Source organism: Schistocerca gregaria, unplaced genomic scaffold (assembly GCF_023897955.1).
Source record: "Schistocerca gregaria isolate iqSchGreg1 unplaced genomic scaffold, iqSchGreg1.2 ptg000131l, whole genome shotgun sequence".
In the NCBI taxonomy this organism is placed as follows: Eukaryota; Metazoa; Arthropoda; class Insecta; order Orthoptera; family Acrididae; genus Schistocerca; species Schistocerca gregaria.
The window spans coordinates 275,985-297,421 of record NW_026061717.1 but is presented as its reverse complement, the minus strand read 5'-3'; positions in this window follow the sequence as shown (position 1 = coordinate 297,421).

The window sequence follows — 21,437 nt, the reverse complement described above, 5'->3', positions numbered from 1 at the left end:
AACGTATGGAGTGTAGATGAAACACTGAAATGGCATCCGGATTGAATACAAAAGGCACCATGCGTACTTTTCTATATGTTAGTAATGTCTCAAACTGTCTACGCTTTGATCGTTCCCTGGAGGACCAAAACTAGTTTCCGACGCACATCTGGATTCATTCTGTAATCTGTGGACCTCCAGAGTGTTAATGAAACACAGAAATTGCATCTTGATTGAATACAACAGGCACCAAGCATACTTTTCTGTCTGGGAGAAATGTCTCAAAATAGTCTACGCTTTGGTGTTTCCGTGGAAGACCAGTAGTAGTTTTCGAATCTCTTCTGGAGGCATTCTGTAATCTGTAGACCTTCAGAGTGTTGATGAAACACAGAAATTGCATATTGATTGAATACAACAGTAACCATTCGGACTTTTCTCCATGGGAGTAATGTCTCAAACTGTCTACGCTTTGTTCGTTCCCTGGAAGACCTCTAATAGTTTCCGAAGCACATCTGGAGGCATTCTGTCATCAGTGGACCTTCAGAGTGTTGATGAAACACAGAAATTGCACCGGGATTGAATAGAACAGGTACCATGCGGACTTTTCTCCATGGGAGTAATGTGTCAAACGGTCTACGCTTTGATCGTTGCCTGGAAGAGCAATAGTAGCTTCCGAAGCACATGTGGAGGCATTCTGTAATCTGTAGACCTTCAGAGTGTTGATGAAACAGAGAATTTGCATCGGGATTGAATAGAACATGCACTATGCGGACTTTTATCCAAGGGAGTAATGTCTCAAACTGTCTACGCTTCGATCGTTTCCTGCAAGACTAGTAGAACTTTCCGAAGCACATCTGGGGGCATTCTGTTAATCTGTGGACCTTCACGGCGTTGATGAAACACAGATATTGCACCGGGATTGAATACAACAGGCACCACGTTAACATTTCTAAATGGGAGTATCTCTCGAACTGTCTACGCTTTGATCGTTCCCTGGAAGACCAGTAGTAGTTTCCAAAGCAAATCTGGAGCCATTCTGTAATCTGTGGACCTTCAGAGTGTGGATGAAATACAGAAGTTGCATCTGGATTGAATACATCAGGCACCATGCGGAATTTTCTCCTTGGCAGTAATGGCTCAAACTGGCTACGCTTTGATCGTTTCCTGGAAGACCAGTAGTAGTTTCCGAAGCACATCCGGAAGTATTCTGTTATCTGTGGGCCTTCAGAGTGTTGTTGATAAACATAAATTGCATAGGGATTGAATGCAACAGGCACCATGAAGAGTTGTCTCCATAGGAGAAATGTCTCAAACTGTCTACGCTTTGATCGATTCCTGGAAGACCAGTAGTAATTTCCGATGCACATCTGGAGGCATTCTGTAACCTGTGGACCTACAGACTGTATATGAAACACAAAAGGTGCATCTGGATTGAATACAATAGGCACCATGCGGTCTTTTCTCCATGGGAGAAATGCCTCAAATTGTCTACGCTTTGATCGTTCCCTGGAAGACCGGTAGTAGTTTCCGAAGCACAACTGGAGGCATTCTGTAAACTGTGGAACTTCAGTGTGTAGATGAAACACACAAGTTGCATCCGGATTCAATACAACAGGCACTATGCGGAATTTTCTCCATGGGAGTAATGTCTCAAAGTGGCTACGCTTAGATCGTTTCCTGGAAGACCAGTAGTAGTTTCCGAAGCACATCTGGAGGCTGTCTGTAATCTGTGGACCTTCAGAGTGTAGATGAAACACAGAAGTTGCATCTGCATTGAATACAACAGGCACCATGCGGACTTTTCTCCATGGGAGTAATGTCTTAAACTGTCTACGCTTTGATCGTTCCCTGGAAGAGCAGTGGTAGTTTCCGAAACACATCTGGAGTCTTTATGTAATCTGTGGACGTTCAGAGTGTAGATGAAACACAGAAATAGCATCGGGAATGAATACAACAGGCACCATGTGGACTTATCTCCATGGGAATAATGACTCAAACGGTTTACGATATGATTGTTTCCTGGAAGACCAGTAGTAGTTTCCGAAGCATATCTGGGGGCATTCCCTAAACTGTGGACTTTCAGAGTGTTGATGAAACACAGAAATTGCATCGGGATTGAATATAACAGGCCCAATGCGGACTTGTCTCCATGGGGGTTGTGTCTCAAATTGTCTCCGCTTTGATCGTTCCTTGGAAGACCAGTAGTAGTTTCCGAAGCACATCTGGAAGCATTCTGTAATCTGAGGACCTTCAGAGTGTTGATGAAACAAAGAAATAGCTTCGGGATTGAATGCAACAGCCACCATGCGGACTTTTCTCCATGGGAGTAATGTCTCAAATTGTCTACGCTTTGATCGTTCCCTGGAAGACCAGTAGTAGTTTCCGACGCACATCTGGAGCCATTCTGTAATCCGTGGACCCTCAGAGTGTTGGTTAAACACAGAAATTGCATCGGGATTGAATACAACAGAGACCATGCGGACTTTTTTCCATTGGAGTAATGTCTCAAACTGTGTACGCTTTGATCACGCCCTGGAAGACCAGTAGTAGTTTCCGAAGCACATCTGGTGTCATTCAGTAATCTGTGGACATTATGGGTGTTGATGAAACACAGATATTGCATCGGGATTGAATACAACAGGCACTGTGCGGACCTTTCTCCTTGTCATTAATGTCTCAAACTGTCTCCGCTTTGATCGATTCCTGGAATACCAGTAGTAGTTTCCGAAGCATAACTTTAGTAATTCTGTCATCTGTGGACCTTCAGTGTGTTGATGAAACACAGAAATTTCATCGGGATTGAATAGAACAGGCACCATGCGCACTTTTCTCCGTGGGGGTTGTGTCTCAAATTGTCTCCGCATTGATCGTTCCTTGGAGGACCAGTAGTAGTTTTCGAAGCACATCTGGAGCCATTCTGTAATCTGAAGACCTTCAGAGTGTAGATGAAACACCGAAGTTGCATCTGGATTGAATACAACAGGCACCATGCGGACTTTTCTCCATGGGAGTAATGTCTCAAACTGTCTACGCTTTGATCGTTCCCTTGAACACCAGTAGTAGTTTCCGAAGCACATCTGGAGGCATTCTGTAATCTGTGGACCTTCATAGTGTTGATGAAACACAGGTATTGCATAAGATGGATTACAACAAGCACCATGCGGACATTTCTCCATGGGAGTAATGTCTCTAACTGTCTACGTTTTGATCGTTCCGTGGAGGACCAGTAGTAGTTTTCGAAGCACATTCTGAGCCATTCTGTAATCTGTGGACCTTCAGAGTGTACATGAAACACAGAAGTTGCATCTGGATTGAATACAACAGGCACCATGCGGACTTTTCTCCATGGGAGTAATGTCTCAAACTGTCTACGCTTTGATCGTTACCTGGAAGACCAGTAGTAGTTTCGGAAGAACATCTGGAGGCATTCTGTAATCTGTTTACGATCAGAGTGTTCATGAAACACAGAAATACAATCGGTTATTAATACAACAGGCACCATGCGGACTTTTCTCTATGGGAGTAATGTCTCAAACAGTCTACGCTTTGATCGATTCCTGGGGGACCGGTAGTTGTTTCCGAAGCATATCTGGGGTCATTGTGTAATCTGTGGACCCTCAGAGTGTTGATGAAACACAGGAATTGCATTGTGATTGAATACAACGCTCACCATGCGGACTTTTCTCCATGGGAGTGTTGTCTCCAACTGTCTACGATTTGATCACTCCCTGGAAGACCAGTAGTACTTTCCGAAGCACATCTCGAGGCATTCTGTAATCTGTGGACGATCAGAGTGTTCATGAAACATAGAAATTCAATCGGGATTGAATACAACTGGCACCATGCGGACTTTTCTCCAAGGGAGAAATGAGTCAGACTGTCTCCGCTTTGATCGTTCCATGGAAGACCAGTAGTACTTTCCGAAGCACATCTGGAGGCATTCTGTAATCTGTGGACCTTCAGAGTGTTGATGACACACTGAAATTGCATCGGGATTGAATACAACAGGCACCATGTGGACTTTTCTCCATGGGAGTAATGTCTTAAACTGTCTACGCTTTGATCGTTCCCTGGAAGAGCAGTGGTAGTTTTCGAAACACATCTGGAGTCTTTATGTCATCTGTGGACGTTCAGAGTGTAGATGAAACACAGACATAGCATCGGGAATGAATACAACATGCACCATGTGGACTTATCTCCATGGGAATCATGTCTCAAACGGTTGACGATATGATCGTTCCCTGGAAGACCAGTAGTAGTTTCCGAAGCATATCTGGGGGCATTCTCTAATCTGTGGACTTTCAGAGTGTTGATGAAACACAGAAATTGCATCGGGATTGAATATAACAGGCCCAATGTAAACTTGTCTCCATGGGGGTTGTGTCTCAAAATGTCTCCGCTTTGATCGTTCCTTGGAAGACCAGTAGTAGATTCCGAAGCACATCTGGAAGCATTCTGTAATCTGAGGACCTTCAGAGTGTTGATGAAACAAAGAAATGGCATCGGGATTGAATGCAACAGCCACCATGCGGACTTTTTTCCATTGGAGTAATGTCTCAAGCTGTGTACGCTTTGATCGTGCCCTGGAAGACCAGTAGTAGTTTCCGAAGCATATCTGGTGGCATTCTGTAATCTGTGGACATTATGGGTGTTGATGAAAAAACAGATATTAAATCGGGATTGAATACAACAGGGACTGTGCGGACCTTTCTCCTTGGCATTAATGTCTCAAACTGTGTACGCTTTGATCGTTTACTGGAAGACCAGTAGTAGTTTCCGAAGCACATCTGGAGGCATTCTGTAATCTATGCACCTTCAGATTGTTGATGAAACACAGAAATTGCATCGGGATCGGATACAACAGACACCATGTGGTCTTTTCTCCATGGGAGTAAAGTCTCAAACTGGCTAAGCTTTGATCGTTCTTTGGAAGACCAGTAGTACTTTCGGAAGCACATCAGGAGGCGTTCTGTAACCTGTGGACCTTCAGAGTGTTGTTGAAACACAGATATTGCATCGGGATTGAATAGAACAGGCACCATGCGCACTTTTCTCCGTGGGGGTTGTGTCTCAAATTGTCTCCGCATTGATCGTTCCTTGGAAGACCAGTAGTAGTTTCCAAAGCACATCTGGAGTAATTCTGAAATCTGTGGACTTTCATAGTGTCGATAAATCACAGAAATTGCATCGGGATTGAATACAACAGGCACAATGCGGACTATTCTCCATGGAGGTAATGTCTCTAAATGTCTACGCTTTGATCGATTTCTGAAAGACTAGTATGTGTTTACGAACCACATCTGGAGGTATTCTGTAATCTGTGGACCGTCAATGTGTTGATGAAACACAGAAATTGCATCGGGATTGAATACAACAGGCACCATGCGGAATTTTCTCCATGGGAGTAATGTCTCAAACTGTCAACGCTTTGATCTTTCCCTGGAAGACCAGTTGTAGTTTCCGAATCACATCTGGAGGCATTCGGTAATCTGTGAACCTCCAGAGTGTAGATGAAATTCAGAATTTGCATCTGGATTAAATACATTAGGCGCCATGCGGACTTTTCACCATGGGAATAATGTCTCAAACCGTCTACGCTTTGATCGTTCCCTGGAAGACCAGTAGTAGTTTCCGAAGCACATCTCGAGGCATTATGAAATCTGTGGACCTTCACAGTGTTGATGAAACACAGAAATGGCATCGGGATTGAATACAACAGGCACCGTGCGGACTTTTCTCCATGAGAGTAATGTCTGAAACTGTCTAAGCTTTGATCGTTTCCTGGAAGACCAGTAGTAGTTTCCGAAGCACATCTGGAGGCATTATGAAATCTGTGGACCTTCACAGTGTTGATGAAATACAGAAATGGCATCGGGATTGAATACAACAGGCACCATGCGAACTTTTTTCCATGTTAGTTATGTCTCAAACTGTCTACGCTTTGATCGTCCCCTGGAAGACCAGTACTAGTTTTCGACGCACATCTTGATTCATTCTGTAATCTGTGGACCTTCAGAGTGTTGATGAAACACAGAATTTGCATTGGGATTGAATACAACAGGCACCATGCGGTTTTTTCTCAATGGGGGTTGTTTCTCAAATTGTCTCCGCTTTGATCGTTCCTTGGAAGACCTGTAGTAGTTTCCCGAAGCACATCTGGAGTAATTCTGTAATCTGTGGACCTTCAGAGTGTTGATGACACACTGAAATTGCGTCGGGTTTTAATACAACAAGGACCATGTGGAAGTTTCTCCATGGGTGTCATGTCTCAAACTGTCTTCGCTTTGATCGTTCCCTGGAAGACCAGTAGTAGTTTCCGAAGCACATCTGGTTGCATTCTGTAATCTGTGGACCTTCAGAGTGTAGATGAAACACAGAAGTTGCATTTGGATTAGATACAATAGGCACCATGCGTACTTTTGCTCCATGGGAGAAATGTCTCAAACTGTCTACGCTTTATCGTTATCAGGAAGATCAGAAGTAGATTCCGAAGCACATATGGTGGCATTCTGTAATCTGTGGACATTCAGGGTGTTGACGAAACACAGAAATTGCATCGCGATTGAATAAAACACGCCCCATGCGGACTTTTCTCCATGTTAGTAATGTCTCAAACTGCCTACGCTTTGATCGTTCCCTGGAAGACCAGCAGTAGTTTCCTCAGCACATCTGGAGGCATTCTGTAATCTGTGGACCTTCAGAGTGTTGATGAAACACAGAATTTGTATCGGGATTGAATACAACCGGCCATAGCGGCCTTGTTTTGATGGGAGTAATGTCTCAATCTCTCTACGTTTTGATCGTTCCCTGGAAGACCAGTAGTAGTTTCCCAATCACAATTGGAGGCATTCTGTATTCTCTGGACCATCAGAATGTTGATGAAACACAGAAATTGCATCGGGATTGACTACAACAGGCACCATGCGGACTTTTCTCCATGTTAGTAATGTCTCAAATTGTATACGTTTTGATCGTTCCCTGGAAGACCAGTAGTAGTTTCCGACGCACATATGGAATCATTCTGTCATCTGTGGACCATCAGAGTGTTGATGAAATACAGAAATTGCGTCGGGATTGAATACAACAGCCACCATGCGGCCTTATCTCCATGGGAGTAACGTCTTAAACTATCTACGATTTTGTCGCTCCCTGGAAGACCTGTAGTAGTTTCCGAAGCACATCTGGTCGCACTTCGTACTCTGTGGACCATCAGAGTGTTGATGAAACAAAGAAATTGCATCGGGATTGATTACAACAGGCACCCTCGGACGTTTCTCCATTAGAGAAATGTCTCAAATTGTCTACGCAGTGATCGTTCCCTGGAACAAAAGTAGTAGTTTCCGAAGCACATCTGGAGGCATTCTGTCATCTCTGGAGATTCAGAGAGTTGATGAAACACAGATTTTGTATTGGGATTGACTTCAACAGGCACCATGCGGACCTTTGTCCATGGAAGTAATGTCTAAAACTCTCTACGATTTGATCGTTTCCTGGAAGACCTGTAGTACTTTCCTAAGCACATCCGGAGGCATTCTGTCATCTGAGGACCTTCAGAGTGTTGATGAAATACAGAAATTGCATCGTGATTGAATAGAACATTCACCATGCGGACTTTTGTCCATGGGTGTAATGTCTCCAAGTGCCTACGTTTTGAATGTTCCCTGGAAAACCAGTAGTAGTTTCCGAAGCACATCTGGAGTCATTCTGTAATCTGTGTACCTTCCAAGTGTTGATGAAACAAAGAAATTGCATCGGGATTGAATAAAACAGGCACCATACGGATTTTTCTCCATAGGAGTAATGTCTCAAACCGTCTACGCTTTGATCGTTCCCTGCAAGCCAGTAGTAGTTTCCGAAGCACATCTCTAGACATTCTGTAATCAGTGAACGTATGGAGTGTAGATGAAACACTGAAATGGCATCCGGATTGAATACAAAAGGCACCATGCGTACTTTTCTATATGTTAGTAATGTCTCAAACTGTCTACGCTTTGATCGTTCCCTGGAGGACCAGAACTAGTTTCCGACGCACATCTGGATTCATTCTGTAATCTGTGGACCTCCAGAGTGTTAATGAAACACAGAAATTGCATCTTGATTGAATACAACAGGCACCATGCATACTTTTCTGTCTGGGAGAAATGTCTCAAAATTGTCTACGCATTGGTGTTTCCGTGGAAGACCAGTAGTAGTTTTCGAATCTCTTCTGGAGGCATTCTGTAATCTGTAGACCTTCAGAGTGTTGATGAAACACAGAAATTGCATATTGATTGAATACAACAGTAACCATTCGGACTTTTCTCCATGGGAGTAATGTCTCAAACTGTCTACGCTTTGTTCGTTCCCTGGAAGACCTGTAATAGTTTCCGAAGCACATCTGGAGGCATTCTGTCATCAGTGGACCTTCAGAGTGTTGATGAAACACAGAAATTGCACCAGGATTGAATAGAACAGGTACCATGCGGACTTTTCTCCATGGGAGTAATGTGTCAAACGGTCTACGCTTTGATCGTTGCCTGGAAGAGCAATAGTAGCTTCCGAAGCACATGTGGAGGCATTCTGTAATCTGTAGACCTTCAGAGTGTTGATGAAACAGAGAATTTGCATCGGGATTGAATAGAACATGCACTATGCGGACTTTTATCCAAGGGAGTAATGTCTCAAACTGTCTACGCTTCGATCAATTCCTGCAAGACTAGTAGAACTTTCCGAAGCACATCTGGGGGCATTCTGTTAATCTGTGGACCTTCACGGCGTTGATGAAACACAGATATTGCACCGGGATTGAATACAACAGGCACCACGTTAACATTTCTAAATGGGAGTATCTCTCGAACTGTCTACGCTTTGATCGTTCCCTGGAAGACCAGTAGTAGTTTCCGAAGCACATCCGGAAGTATTCTGTTATCTGTGGGCCTTCAGAGTGTTGTTGATAAACATAAATTGCATGGGGATTGAATGCAACAGGCACCATGAAGGATTGTCTCCATAGGAGAAATGTCTCAAACTGTCTAAGCTTTGATCGATTCCTGGAAGACCAGTAGTAATTTCCGATGCACATCTGGAGGCATTCTGTAACCTGTGGACCTACAGACTGTATATGAAACACAAAAGGTGCATCTGGATTGAATACAATAGGCACCATGCGGTCTTTTCTCCATGGGAGAAATGCCTCAAATTGTCTACGCTTTGATCGTTCCCTGGAAGACCGGTAGTAGTTTCCGAAGCACAACTTCAGGCATTCTGTAATCTGTGGAACTTCAGTGTGTAGATGAAACACACAAGTTGCATCCGGATTCAATACAACAGGCACTATGCGGAATTTTCTCCATGGGAGTAATGTCTCAAAGTGGCTACGCTTAGATCGTTTCCTGGAAGACCAGTAGTAGTTTCCGAAGCACATCTGGAGGCTGTCTGTAATCTGTGGACCTTCAGAGTGTAGATGAAACACAGAAGTTGCATCTGCATTGAATACAACAGGCACCATGCGGAATTTTCCCCATGGGAGTAATGTCTCAAACTGTCTACGATTGATCGTTTCCTGGAAGACCAGTAGTAGTTTCCGAAGAACATCTGGAGGCTGCCTGTAATCTGTGGACCTTGAAAGTGTTGATGAAACACAGAAATTGCATCGGGATTGAATACAACAGGCACCATGCGAACTTCTCTCCATGGGAGTAAAGTCTCAAACTGTCTACGCTTTGAACGTACCCTGGAAGACCAGTAGTAATTTCCGAAGCACATCTGGAGTCATTCTGTAATCTGTGGAACTTCAGAGTGTAGATGAAACACAGAAGTTGCATCCGGATTGAATACAACAGGCACAATGCGGAATTTTCTCCATGGGAGTAATGTCTCAAGGTGTCTACGCTTTGATCGTTTCGTGGAAGACCAGTAGTAGTTTCCGAAGCATATCTGAAGGCATTGTGTAATCTGTGGACCTTCAGACTGTTGATGACTCACAGACATTGTATCGTGATTGATAACAACCGGCCCCATACCAACTTTTTCTCCATGAAAGTAATGTCTCAAACTCTCTACGCTTGATCGTTCCCTGGAAGACCAGTAATAGTTTCCGAAGCACATCTGGAGGCATTCTGTAATCTGTGGACCTTCAGAGTGTTGATGAAACACAGATATTTCATCGGGATTGAATACAACAGACACAATGCGGACTTTTGTCCATGGGAGTAATGTCTCAATCTGTCTACAATCTGATCGTTCCATGGAAGACCAGTAGTAGTTTCCGATGCACAGCTGTAGGCATTCTGTAACCTGTGGACCTTCAGAGTGTTGATAAACACAGAAATGGCATCGTTATTGAATACAACAGGCACCATGCTGATCATTCTCCATGGCAGTATTGTCTCACACTGTCTACGCTTTGATCGTTCCCTGGAAAACCAGTAGTAGTTTCCGAAGCACATCTGGAGGTATTCTGTAATCTATAGACATTCAGAGTGTAGATAAAACACAGTAGTTGCATCTGGATTTAATACAACAGGCACCATGCGGACTTTTCTCCATGGGAGTAAAGTCTCATACTGTATACGCTTTGATCGTTCCCTGGAAGACCAGTAGTAGTTTCCGAAGCACATCTGGAGGCATTCTGTAATCTATGGACCTTCAGAGTGTTGATGAAACACTGAAATTGCATTCGGATTGAATACAATAGGAACCATGCGGAATTTTCCCCATGGGAGTAATGTCTCAAACTGTCTACGATTGATCGTTTCCTGGAAGACCAGTAGTAGTTTCCGAAGAACATCTGGAGGCAGTCTGTAATCTGTGGACCTTGAGAGTGTTGATCAATCACAGAAATTGCATCGGGATTGAATACAACTGACACCATGCGAACTTTTCTCCGTGGGAGTAATGTCTCAATCTGTCTACGCTTTAATCGTTCCCTGGAAGACCAGTAGTAGTTTCCGATGCACAACTGGAGGCATTCTGTAACCTGTGGACCTTCAGAGTGTTGATAAAACACAGAAATGCCATCGTTATTGAATACATCAGGCACCATGTTGACTTTTCTCCACAGGAGTAATGTCTCACACTGTCTACCATTTGATCGTTCCCTGGAAGACCAGTAGTAGTTTCCGAAGCACATCTGGAGGCATTCTGTAATCTATGGACCTTCAGTGTGTTGATGAAACACAGAAGTTGTATCTGGATTGATTACAACAGGCACCATGCGAACTTTTCTCCATGGGAGAAATGCCTCAAACTTTATACGCTTTGATCGTTCACTGGAAGACCAGTAGTAGTTTCTGAAATCTATGGACCTTCAGAGTGTTGATGAAACACAGAAAATGCATCGGGATTGAATACAACAGGCACCATGCGCACTTTTCTCCATGGGAGTAATGTCTCAAACTTTCTACGATTTGATAGTTTCATGGAAGACTAGTAGTAGTTTCCGAAGAACATCTGGAGGCTGCCTGTAATCTGTGGACCTTGAAAGTGTTGATGAAACACAGACATTGCATAGGGATTGAATACAACAGGCACCATGCGGACTTTTCTCCATGGGAGTAAAGTCCCAAACTGTCTACGCTTTGATCGTTCCCTGGAAGACCTGTAGTAGTTTCCGAAGCACATCTGGAGTCATTCTGTAATCTGTGGAACCTCAGAGTGTAGATGAAACACAGACGTTGCATCTGGATTGAATACATCAGGCACCATGCGGAATTTTCTCCTTGGGAGTAATAGATCAAACTGGCTACGCTTTGATCGTTTCCTGGAAGACCAGTAGTAGTTTCCGAAGCACATCCGGAGGTATTCTATTATCTGTGGACCTTCAGAGTGTTGTTGATAAACAGAAAGTGCATAGGGATTGAATACAACAGGCACCATGAAGAGTTGTCTCCATGGGAGTAATGTCTCAAACTGTCTACGCTTTGGTCGATTCCTGGAAGACCAGGAGTAATTTCCGAAGCAAATCTGGAGGCATTCTGTAACCTGTGGGCTTACAGACTGTATATGAAACACAGAAGTTGCATCTGGATTGAATACAATAGGCACCATGCGGACTTTTCTCCATGGGATAAATGCCTCAAACTGTCTACGCTTTGATCGTTCCCTGGAAGACCAGTAGTAGTTTCCGAAGCACAACTGGAGACATTCTGTAATCTGTCGAACTTCAGAGTGTAGATGAAACACAGAAGTTGCATCCGGATTCAATACAACAGGCACTAAGCGGAATTTTCTCCATGGGAGTAACGTCTCAAAGTGTCTACGCTTTGATCGTTCCCTGGAAAACCAGTAGCAGTTTCCGAATCACATCTAAAGGCTGTCTGTAATCTGTGGACCTTCAGAGTGTAGATGAAACACAGAAGTTGCATATGCATTGAATACAACAGGCACCATGCGGACTTTTCTCCATGGGAGTAATGTCTCAAACTGAATACGCATTGATCGTTCCCTGGAAGCCCAGTAGTAGTTTCCGAAGCACATCTGGAGGCATTCTGTAATCTATGGACTTTCAGAGTGTTGATCAAACACAGAAATTGCATCGGGATTGAATACAACAGGCACCATGCGGAATTTTCTCCATGAGAGTAATGTCTCAAGGTGTCTACGCTTTGATCGTTTCGTGGAAGACCAGTAGTAGTTTCCGAAGCACATCTGAAGGCATTGTGTAATCTGTGGACCTTCAGACTGTTGATGACTCACAGAAATTGTATCGTGATTGATGACAACAGGCCCCATGCCAACTTTTTCTCCATGAGAGTAATGTCTCAAACTGTCTACGCATTGATCGTTCCCTGGAAGCCCAGTAGTAGTTTCCGAAGCACATCTGGAGGAATTCTGTAATCTATGGATCTTCAGAGTGTTGATGAAACACAGATATTTCTTCGGCATTGAATACAACAGACACCATGCGGCCTTTTGTCCATGGCAGTAATGACTCAATGTGTCTACAATTTAATCGTTCCCTGGAAGACCAGTAGTAGTTTCCGATGCAATACTCGAGGCATTCTGTAACCTGTGGACCTTCAGAGTGTTGATAAAACACAGAAATGGCATCGATATTGAATACAACAGGCACCATGCTGACCTTTCTCCATGGCAGTAATGTCTCACACTGTCTACGCTTTGATCGTTCCCTGGAAGACCAGTAGTAGTTTCCGAAGCACATCTGGAGGCATTCTGTAACCTATAGACCTTCAGAGTGTTGATGAAACACAAACAATGCATCGGTATTGAATACAACAGGCACCATGCCTCACACTGTCTACGCTTTTCTCGTTCCCTGGAAAACCAGTAGTAGTTTCCGAAGCACATCTGGAGGCATTCTGTAATCTATAGACCTTCAGAGTGTGGATGAAACACAGAAATTGCAATTGGATTAAATACAACATGCATCATGCGGACTTTTCTCCATGGGAGAAATGTCGCATACTGTATACGCTTTGATCGTTCCCTGGAACACCAGTAGTAGTTTCCGAAGCACATATGGAGGCAGTCTGTAATCTGTGGACCTTGAGAGTGTTGATGAATCACAGAAATTGCATCGGGATTGAATACAACAGGCACCATGCGGACTTTTCTCCATGGGAGTAATGTCTCAAACTGTCTACGTTTTTATCGTTCCCTGGAAGAACAGTAGTAGTTTTCGAAGCACATCTGAAGGCTTTGTGTAATCTGTGGACCTTCTGACTGTTGATGACACACAAAAATTGTATCGGGATTGTATACAACAATCGCCATGCCAACATTTTCTGCATGAGAGTAATGTCTCAAACTGTCTACGCTTTGATCGTTCCCTGGAAGACCAGTAGTAGTTTCCGAAGCACATCTGGAAGCATTCTGTAATCTGTGGACCTTCAGAGTGTTGATGAAACACAGATATTTCATCGGGATTAAATACAACAGACGACATGCGATCTTTTTCTCCATGGGAGTAATGTCTCAATCTGTCTACGCTTTAATCGTTCCCTGGAAGACCAGTAGTAATTTCCGATGCACAACTGGAGGCATTCCGTAACCTGTGGACCTTCAGTGTGTTGATAAAACACAGAAATGGCATCGTTATTGAATACATCAGGCACCATGCTGACTTTTCTCCACGGGAGTAATGTCTCACACTGTCTACGCTTTGATCGTTCCCTGGAAGACCAGTAGTAGTTTCCAAAGCACATCTCGAGGCATTCTGTAATCTATGGACCTTCAGAGTGTTGATGAAACACAGAAGTTGTATCTGGATTGAATACAACAGCCACAATGCGAACTTTTCGCCACGGGAGTATTGCCTCAAACTGTCTACGCTTTGATCGTTCCCTGAAAGCCCAGTAGTAGTTTCCGAAGCACATCTGGAGGCATTCTGTAATCTATGGACCTTCAGAGTGTTGATGAAACACTGAAATTGCATCGGGATTGAATACAACAGGCACCATGCGGACTTTTCTCCATGGGAGTAATGTCTCAAACTGTCTACGTTTTCATCCTTCCCTGGAAGACCAGTAGTAGTTTTCGAAGCACATCTAAAGCCATTGTGTAATCTGTGGACCTTCAGACTGTTGATGACACATAGAAATTGTATCGGGATTGATTACAACAATAGCCATGCCAACTTTTTCTGCATTAGAGTAATGTCTCAAACTGTCTACGCTTTGAACGTTCCCTGGAAGACCAGTAGTAGTTTCGGAAGCACATCTGGAGGCATTCTGTAATCTGTGGAACTTCAGAGTGTAGATGAAACACAGAAGTTGCATCTGGATTGAATACATCAGGCACCATGCGGAATTTTCTCCTTGGGAGTAATGGCTCAAACTGGTTACGCTTTGATCGTTTCTTGGAAGACCAGTAGTAGTTTCCGAAGCAAATCTGGAGGTATTCGGTTATCTGTGGACCTTCTGAGTGTTTTTGATAAACAGAAATTGCGTAGGGATTGAATACAACAGGCACCATGAAGAGTTTTCTCCATGGGAGTAATGTCTCAATCTGTCTACGCTTTTATCGATACTTGGAAGTCCAGTAGTAATTTCGGAAGCACATCTGGTGGCATTCTGTAATCTGTGGAACTACAGACTGTATATGAAACACAGAAGTTGCATCTGGATTGAATACAATAGGCACCATGCGGACTTTTCTCCATTGGAGAAATACCTCAAACTGTCTACGTTTTGATCGTTCCCTGGAAGACCAGTAGTAGTTTCCGAAGCACAACTGGAGGCATTCTGTAATCTGTGGAACTTCAGAGTGTAGATGAAACACAGAAGTTGCTTCCGGATTCAAAACAACAGGCACCATGCGGAATTTTCTCCATGGGAGTAATGTCTCAAAGTGTCTACGCTTTGATCGTTCACTGGAAGACCAGTAGTAGTTTCCGAAGCACATCTGGAGGTATCCTGTAATCTATAGACATTCAGCGTGTAGATGAAACACAGTAGTTGCATCTGGATTTAATACAACAGGCACAATGCGAACTTTTCTCCATGGGAGTAATGCCTCAAACTGTATACGCTTTCAAGGTTCCATGGAAGACCAGTAGTAGTTTCCGAAGAACATCTGGAGGCATTCTGTAATCTATGGACCTTCAGAGTGTCGATGAAACACAGAAAATACATAGGGATTGAATACAACAGGCACCATGCGGACTTTTCTCCATGGGAGTAATGCCTCACACTGTCTACGCTTTGATCGTTATCTGGAAAACCAGTAGTAGTTTCCGAAGCACATCTGGACGCATTCTGTAATCTACAGACCTTAAGAGTGTGGATGAAACACAGAAGTTGCATATGGATTAAATACAACAGGCAGCATGCGGACTTTTCTCCATGGGAGTAATGTCTCATGCTGTATACGCTTTGATCGTTCCCTGGAAGACCAGTAGTAGTATCCGAAGCACATCTGGAGGCATTCTGTAATCTATGGACCTTCAGAGTGTTGATGAAACACTGAAATTGCATCGGGATTGAATACGATGGGCACCATGCGGAATTTTCCCCATGGGAGTAATGTCTCAAACTGTCTACGATTTGATCGTTCCCTGGAAGACCAGTAGTAGTTTCCGAAGCACATCTGGAGGCATTCTGTAATCTGTGGAACTTCAGAGTGTAGATGAAACACAGAAGTTGCATCTGGATTGAATACATCACTCACCATGCGGAATTTTCTCCTTGGGAGTAATGGCTCAAACTGGCTACGCTTTGATCATTTCTTGGAAGACCAGTAGTAGTTTCCGAAGCACATCTGGAGGTATTCTATTATATGTGGACCTTCAGAGTGTTGTTGATAAACAGAAATTGCGTAGGGATTGAATACAATTGGCACAATGAAGAGTTTTCTCCATGGGAGTAATGTCTCAATCTGTCTACGCTTTGATCGATTCCTGGAAGACCAGTAGTAATTTCCGAAGCACATCTGGAGGCATTCTGTAATCTGTGGACCTACAGACTGTATATGAAACACAGAAGATGCATCTGGATTGAATACAATAGGCACCATGCGGACTTTTCTCCATTGGAGAAGTGCCTCAAACTGTCTACGCTTTGATCGTTCCCTGGAAGACCAGTAGTAGTTTCCGAAGCACAACTGGAGGCCTTCTGTAATCTGTGGAACTTCAGAGTGTAGATGAAACACAGAAGTTGCATCCGGGTTCAATACAACAGGCACCATGCGGAATTTTCTCCTCGGGAGTTATGCCTCAAGGGGTCTACGCTTTGATCGTTTCGTGGAAGACCAGTAGTAGTTTCCGAAGAACATCTGAAGGCATTGTGTAATCTGTGGACCTTCAGACTGATGATGACGCACAGAAATTGTATCGTGATTGATAACAACAGGCGCCATACCAACTTTTTCTCCATGAGAGTAATGTCTCAAACTGTCTACGCTTTGATCGTTCCCTGGAAGACCAGTAATACTTTCCGAAGCACATTTGGAGGCATTCTGTAATCTGTGGACCTTCAGAGTGTAGATGAAAGACAGATATTTCATCGAGATTGAATACAACAGACACCATGCGGACTTTTGTCCATTTGAGTAATGTCCCAATCTGTCTACGATTTAATCGTTCCCTGGAAGACCAGTAGTAGTTTCCGATGCACAATTGGAGGCATTCTGTAACCTGTGGACCTTCAGAGTGTTGATAAAACACAAAAATGGCATCGTTATTGAATACATCCGGCACCATGCCGACCTTTCTCCGTGGCAGTAAAGTCTCACACTGTCTACGCTTTGATCGTTCAATGGAAGACCAGTAGTAGTTTACGAAGCACATCTGGAGGCATTCTGTAATCTATAGACCTTCAGAGTGTAGATGAAACACAGAAGTTGCATCTGGATTAAATACAACATGCACCATGCGGACTTTTCTCCATGTGAGTAATGTCTCATACTGTATACGCTTTGATCGTTCCCTGGAAGACCAGTAGTAGTTTCCGAAGCACATCTGGAGACATTCTGTAATCTATGGACCTTCAGAGTGTTGATGAAACACAAAAAATGCATCGGTATTGAATATAACAGGCACCATGCGGAATTTTCCCCATGGGAGTTATGTCTCAAACTGTCTACGATTTTATCGTTCCCTGGAAGACCAGTAGTTGTTTTTGAAGCACATCTGAAGGCATTGTGTAATCTGTGGACCTTCAGACTGTTAATGACACACAAAAATTGTATCGGGATTGATTACAACAATCGCCCTGCCAACTTTTTCTGCATGAGAGTAATGTCAAAAACTGTCTACGCTTTGATCGTTCCCTGGAAGACCAGTAATAGTTTCCGAATCACATCTGGAGGCATTCTGTAATCTGTGGACCTTCAGAGTGTTGATGAAACACAGATATTTCATCGGGATTGAATACAACAGACACCATGCGGACTTTTGTCCATGGGAGTAATGTGTCAATCTGTCTACGATTTAATCGTTCCCTGGAAGACCAGTAGTAGTTTCCGATGCACAATTGGATTCATTCTGTAACCTGTGGACCTTCAGAGTGTTGATAAAACACAAAAATGGCATCGTTATTGAATACAACAGGCACCATTCTGACCTTTCTCCGTGGCAGTAAAGTCTCACACTGTCTAAGCTTTGATCGTTCCCTGGAAGACCAATAGTAGTTTCCAAGGCACATCTCGAGGCTGTCTGTAATCTGTGGACCTTCAGAGTGTAGATGAAACTCAGAAGTTGCATCTGAATTGAATACAACAGGCACCATGCGGACGTTTCTCCATGGGAGTAATGTCTCAAACTGAATACGCTTTGATCGTTCCCTGGAAGCCCAGTAGTAGTTTCCGAAGCACATCTGGAGGCATTCTGTAATCTATGGACCTTCAGAGTTTTGATGAAACACAGAAATTGCATCGGGATTGAATATAACAGGCACAATGTGGAATTTTCTCCATGAGAGTTATGCCTCAAGGTGTCTACGCTTCGATCGTTTCGTGAAAGACCAGTAGTAGTTTCCAAAGCACATCTGAAGGCATTGTGTAATCTGTGGACCTTCAGAATGTTGATGACGCACAGAAATTCTATCGTGATTGATAACAACAGGCGCCATACCAACTTTTTCTCCATTAGAGTTATGTCTCAAACTGTCTAAGCTTTGTTCGTTCCCTGGAAGACCAGTAATAGTTTCCGAAGCACATCTGGAGGCATTCTGTAATCTGTGGACCATCAGAGTGTTGATGAAACACAGATATTTCATCGGGATTGAATACAACAGACACCATGCGGACTTTTGTCCATGCTAGTAATGTCTCAATATGTCTACGATTTAATCGTTCCCTGGAAGACCAGTAGTAGTTTCCGAAGCACATCTGGAGGCTGTCTGTAATCTGTGGACCTACAGAGTGTAGATGAAACACAGAAGTTGCATCTGCATTGAATACAACAGTCACCATGCGGACTTTTCTCCATGGGAGTAATGTCTCAAACTGAATACGCTTTGATCGTTCCCTGGAAGCCCAGTAGTAGTTTCTGAAGCACATCTGGAGGCATTCTGTAATCTATGGACCTTCAGAGTGTTGATGAAACACAGAAATTGCATCGGGATTGAATATAACAGGCACCATGGGGATTTTTCTCCATGGGAGTTATGCCTCAAGGTGTCTACGCTTTGATCGTTTCCTGTAAGACAAGTAGTAATTTCCGAAGCACATCTGGAGGCATTCCGTAATCAGTGGACCTACAGACTGTATATGAAACACAGAAGTTGCAGCTGGATTTAATACAATATGCACCATGCGGACTTTTCTCCATTGGATAAATGCCTCAAACTGACTACTCTTTGATCGTTCCCTGGAAGACCAGTAGTAGTTTCCGAAGCACAACTGGAGGCATTCTGTAATCTGTGGAACTTCAGAGTGTAGATGAAACACAGAAGTTGCATCCGGATTCAATACAACAGGCACCATGCGGAATTTTCTCCATGTTAGTAATGTCTCAAAGTATCTACGCTTTGATCGTTCCCTGGAAGACCAGTAGTAGTTTCCGATGCACAATTGGAGGCATTCTGTAACCTGTGGACCTTCAGAGTGTTGATAAAACACAAAAATGGCATCGCTATTGAATACAACAGGCACCATGCTGACCTTCCTCCGTGGCAGTGAAGTCTCACACTGTCTACGCTTTGATCGTTCCCTGGAAGACCAGTAGTAGTTTCCGAAGCACATCTGGAGGCATTCTGTAATCTATAGACCTTCAGATTGTGGATGAAACACAGAGGTTGCATATGGATTAAATACAACAGGCACCATTCGGACTTTTCTCCATGGGAGTAATGCCTCAATCTGTATACGCTTTGATCGTTCCCTGGAAGACCAGTAGTATTTTCCGAAGCACATCTGGAGGCATTCTGTAATCTATGGACCATCAGAGTGTTGATGAAACACACAAAATGCATCGGGATTGAATACAACAGGCACCATGGGCACTTTTCTCCATGGGGGTAATGTCTCAAACTGTATACGCTTTGATCGTTCCATGGAAGACCAGTAGTAGTTTCCGAAGCACATCTGGAGGCATTCTGTAATCTATGGACCTTCAGAGTGTAGATGAAACACAGAAAATGCATCGGGATTGAATACAACAGGCACCATGCAAACTTTTCTCCATTTGAGTAATTCCTCAAACTGTATACGCTTTGATCGTTCCCTGGAAGACCAGTAGTAGTTTCCGAAGAACATCTGGAGGCTGTCTGTAATCTGTGGACCTTGAGAGTGTTGATGAAACACAGAAATTGCATCGGGATTGCATACAACATTCACCATGCTGACTTTTCTCCATCTTAGTAATGTCCAAACTGTCTAAGCTTTAATCGTTCCCTGGAAGACCAGTAGTAGTTTCCGAAGCACATCTGGAGGCTGCCTGTAATCTGTGGACCTTCAGAGTGTAGATGAAACACAGAAGTTGCATCTGCATTGAATACAACAGGCACCATGCGTCCTTTTCTCCATGGGAGTAATGTCTCAAACTGAATACGCTTTGATCGTTCCCTGGAAGCCCAGTAGTAGTTTCCGAAGCACATCTGGAGGCATTCTGTAATCTATGGATCTTTAGAGCGTTGATGAAACACAGAAATTGCATCGGGATTGAATATAACAGGCACAATGTGGAATTTTCTCCATGGGAGTTATGCCTCAAGGTGTCTACGCTTTGATCGTTTCGTGGAAGACCAGTAGTAGTTTCCGAAGCACATCTGTAGGCATTGTATATTCTGTGGACCTTCAGACTGTTGATGACGCACAGAAGTTGTAACGTGATTGATAACAACAGGCGCCATACCAATTTTTTCTCCATGAGAGTAATGTCTCAAACTGTCTACGCTTTGATCGTTCCCTGAAAGACCAGTAATAGTTTCCGAAGCTCATCTGGAGGCGTTCTGTAATCTGTGGACCTTCAGAGTGTTGATGAAACACAGATATTTCATCCTTTTTGAACACAACAGACACCATGCGGACTTTTGTCCATGGGAGTAATGTCTCAATCTGTCTACGATTTAATCGTTCACTGGAAGACCAGTAGTAGTTTCCGATGCACAATTGGAGGCATTCTGTAACCTGTGGACCTTCACAGTGTTGATAAAACACAAAAATGGCATCGTTATTGAATACAACAGGCACCATCTACGCTTTGATCGTTCACTGGAAGACCAGTAGTAGTTTCCGAAGCACATCTGGAGGTATTCTGTAATCTATAGACATTCAGAGTGTAGATGAAACACAGAAGTTGCATCTGGATTTAATACAACAGGCACCATGTGAACTTTTCTCCATGGGAGTAATGCCTCAAACTGTATACGATTTGATCGATCCCTGGAAGACCAGTAGTAGTTTCCGAAGCACATATGAAGGCACTCTGTAATCTATGGACCTTCAGAGTGTTGATGACACACAGAAAATGCATCGGGGTTGAATACAACAATCACCATGCGCACTTTTCTCAATGGGAGTAATGTCTCAAACTGTCTACGCTTTGATCGTTTCCTGGAAGACTAGTAGTAGTTTCCGAA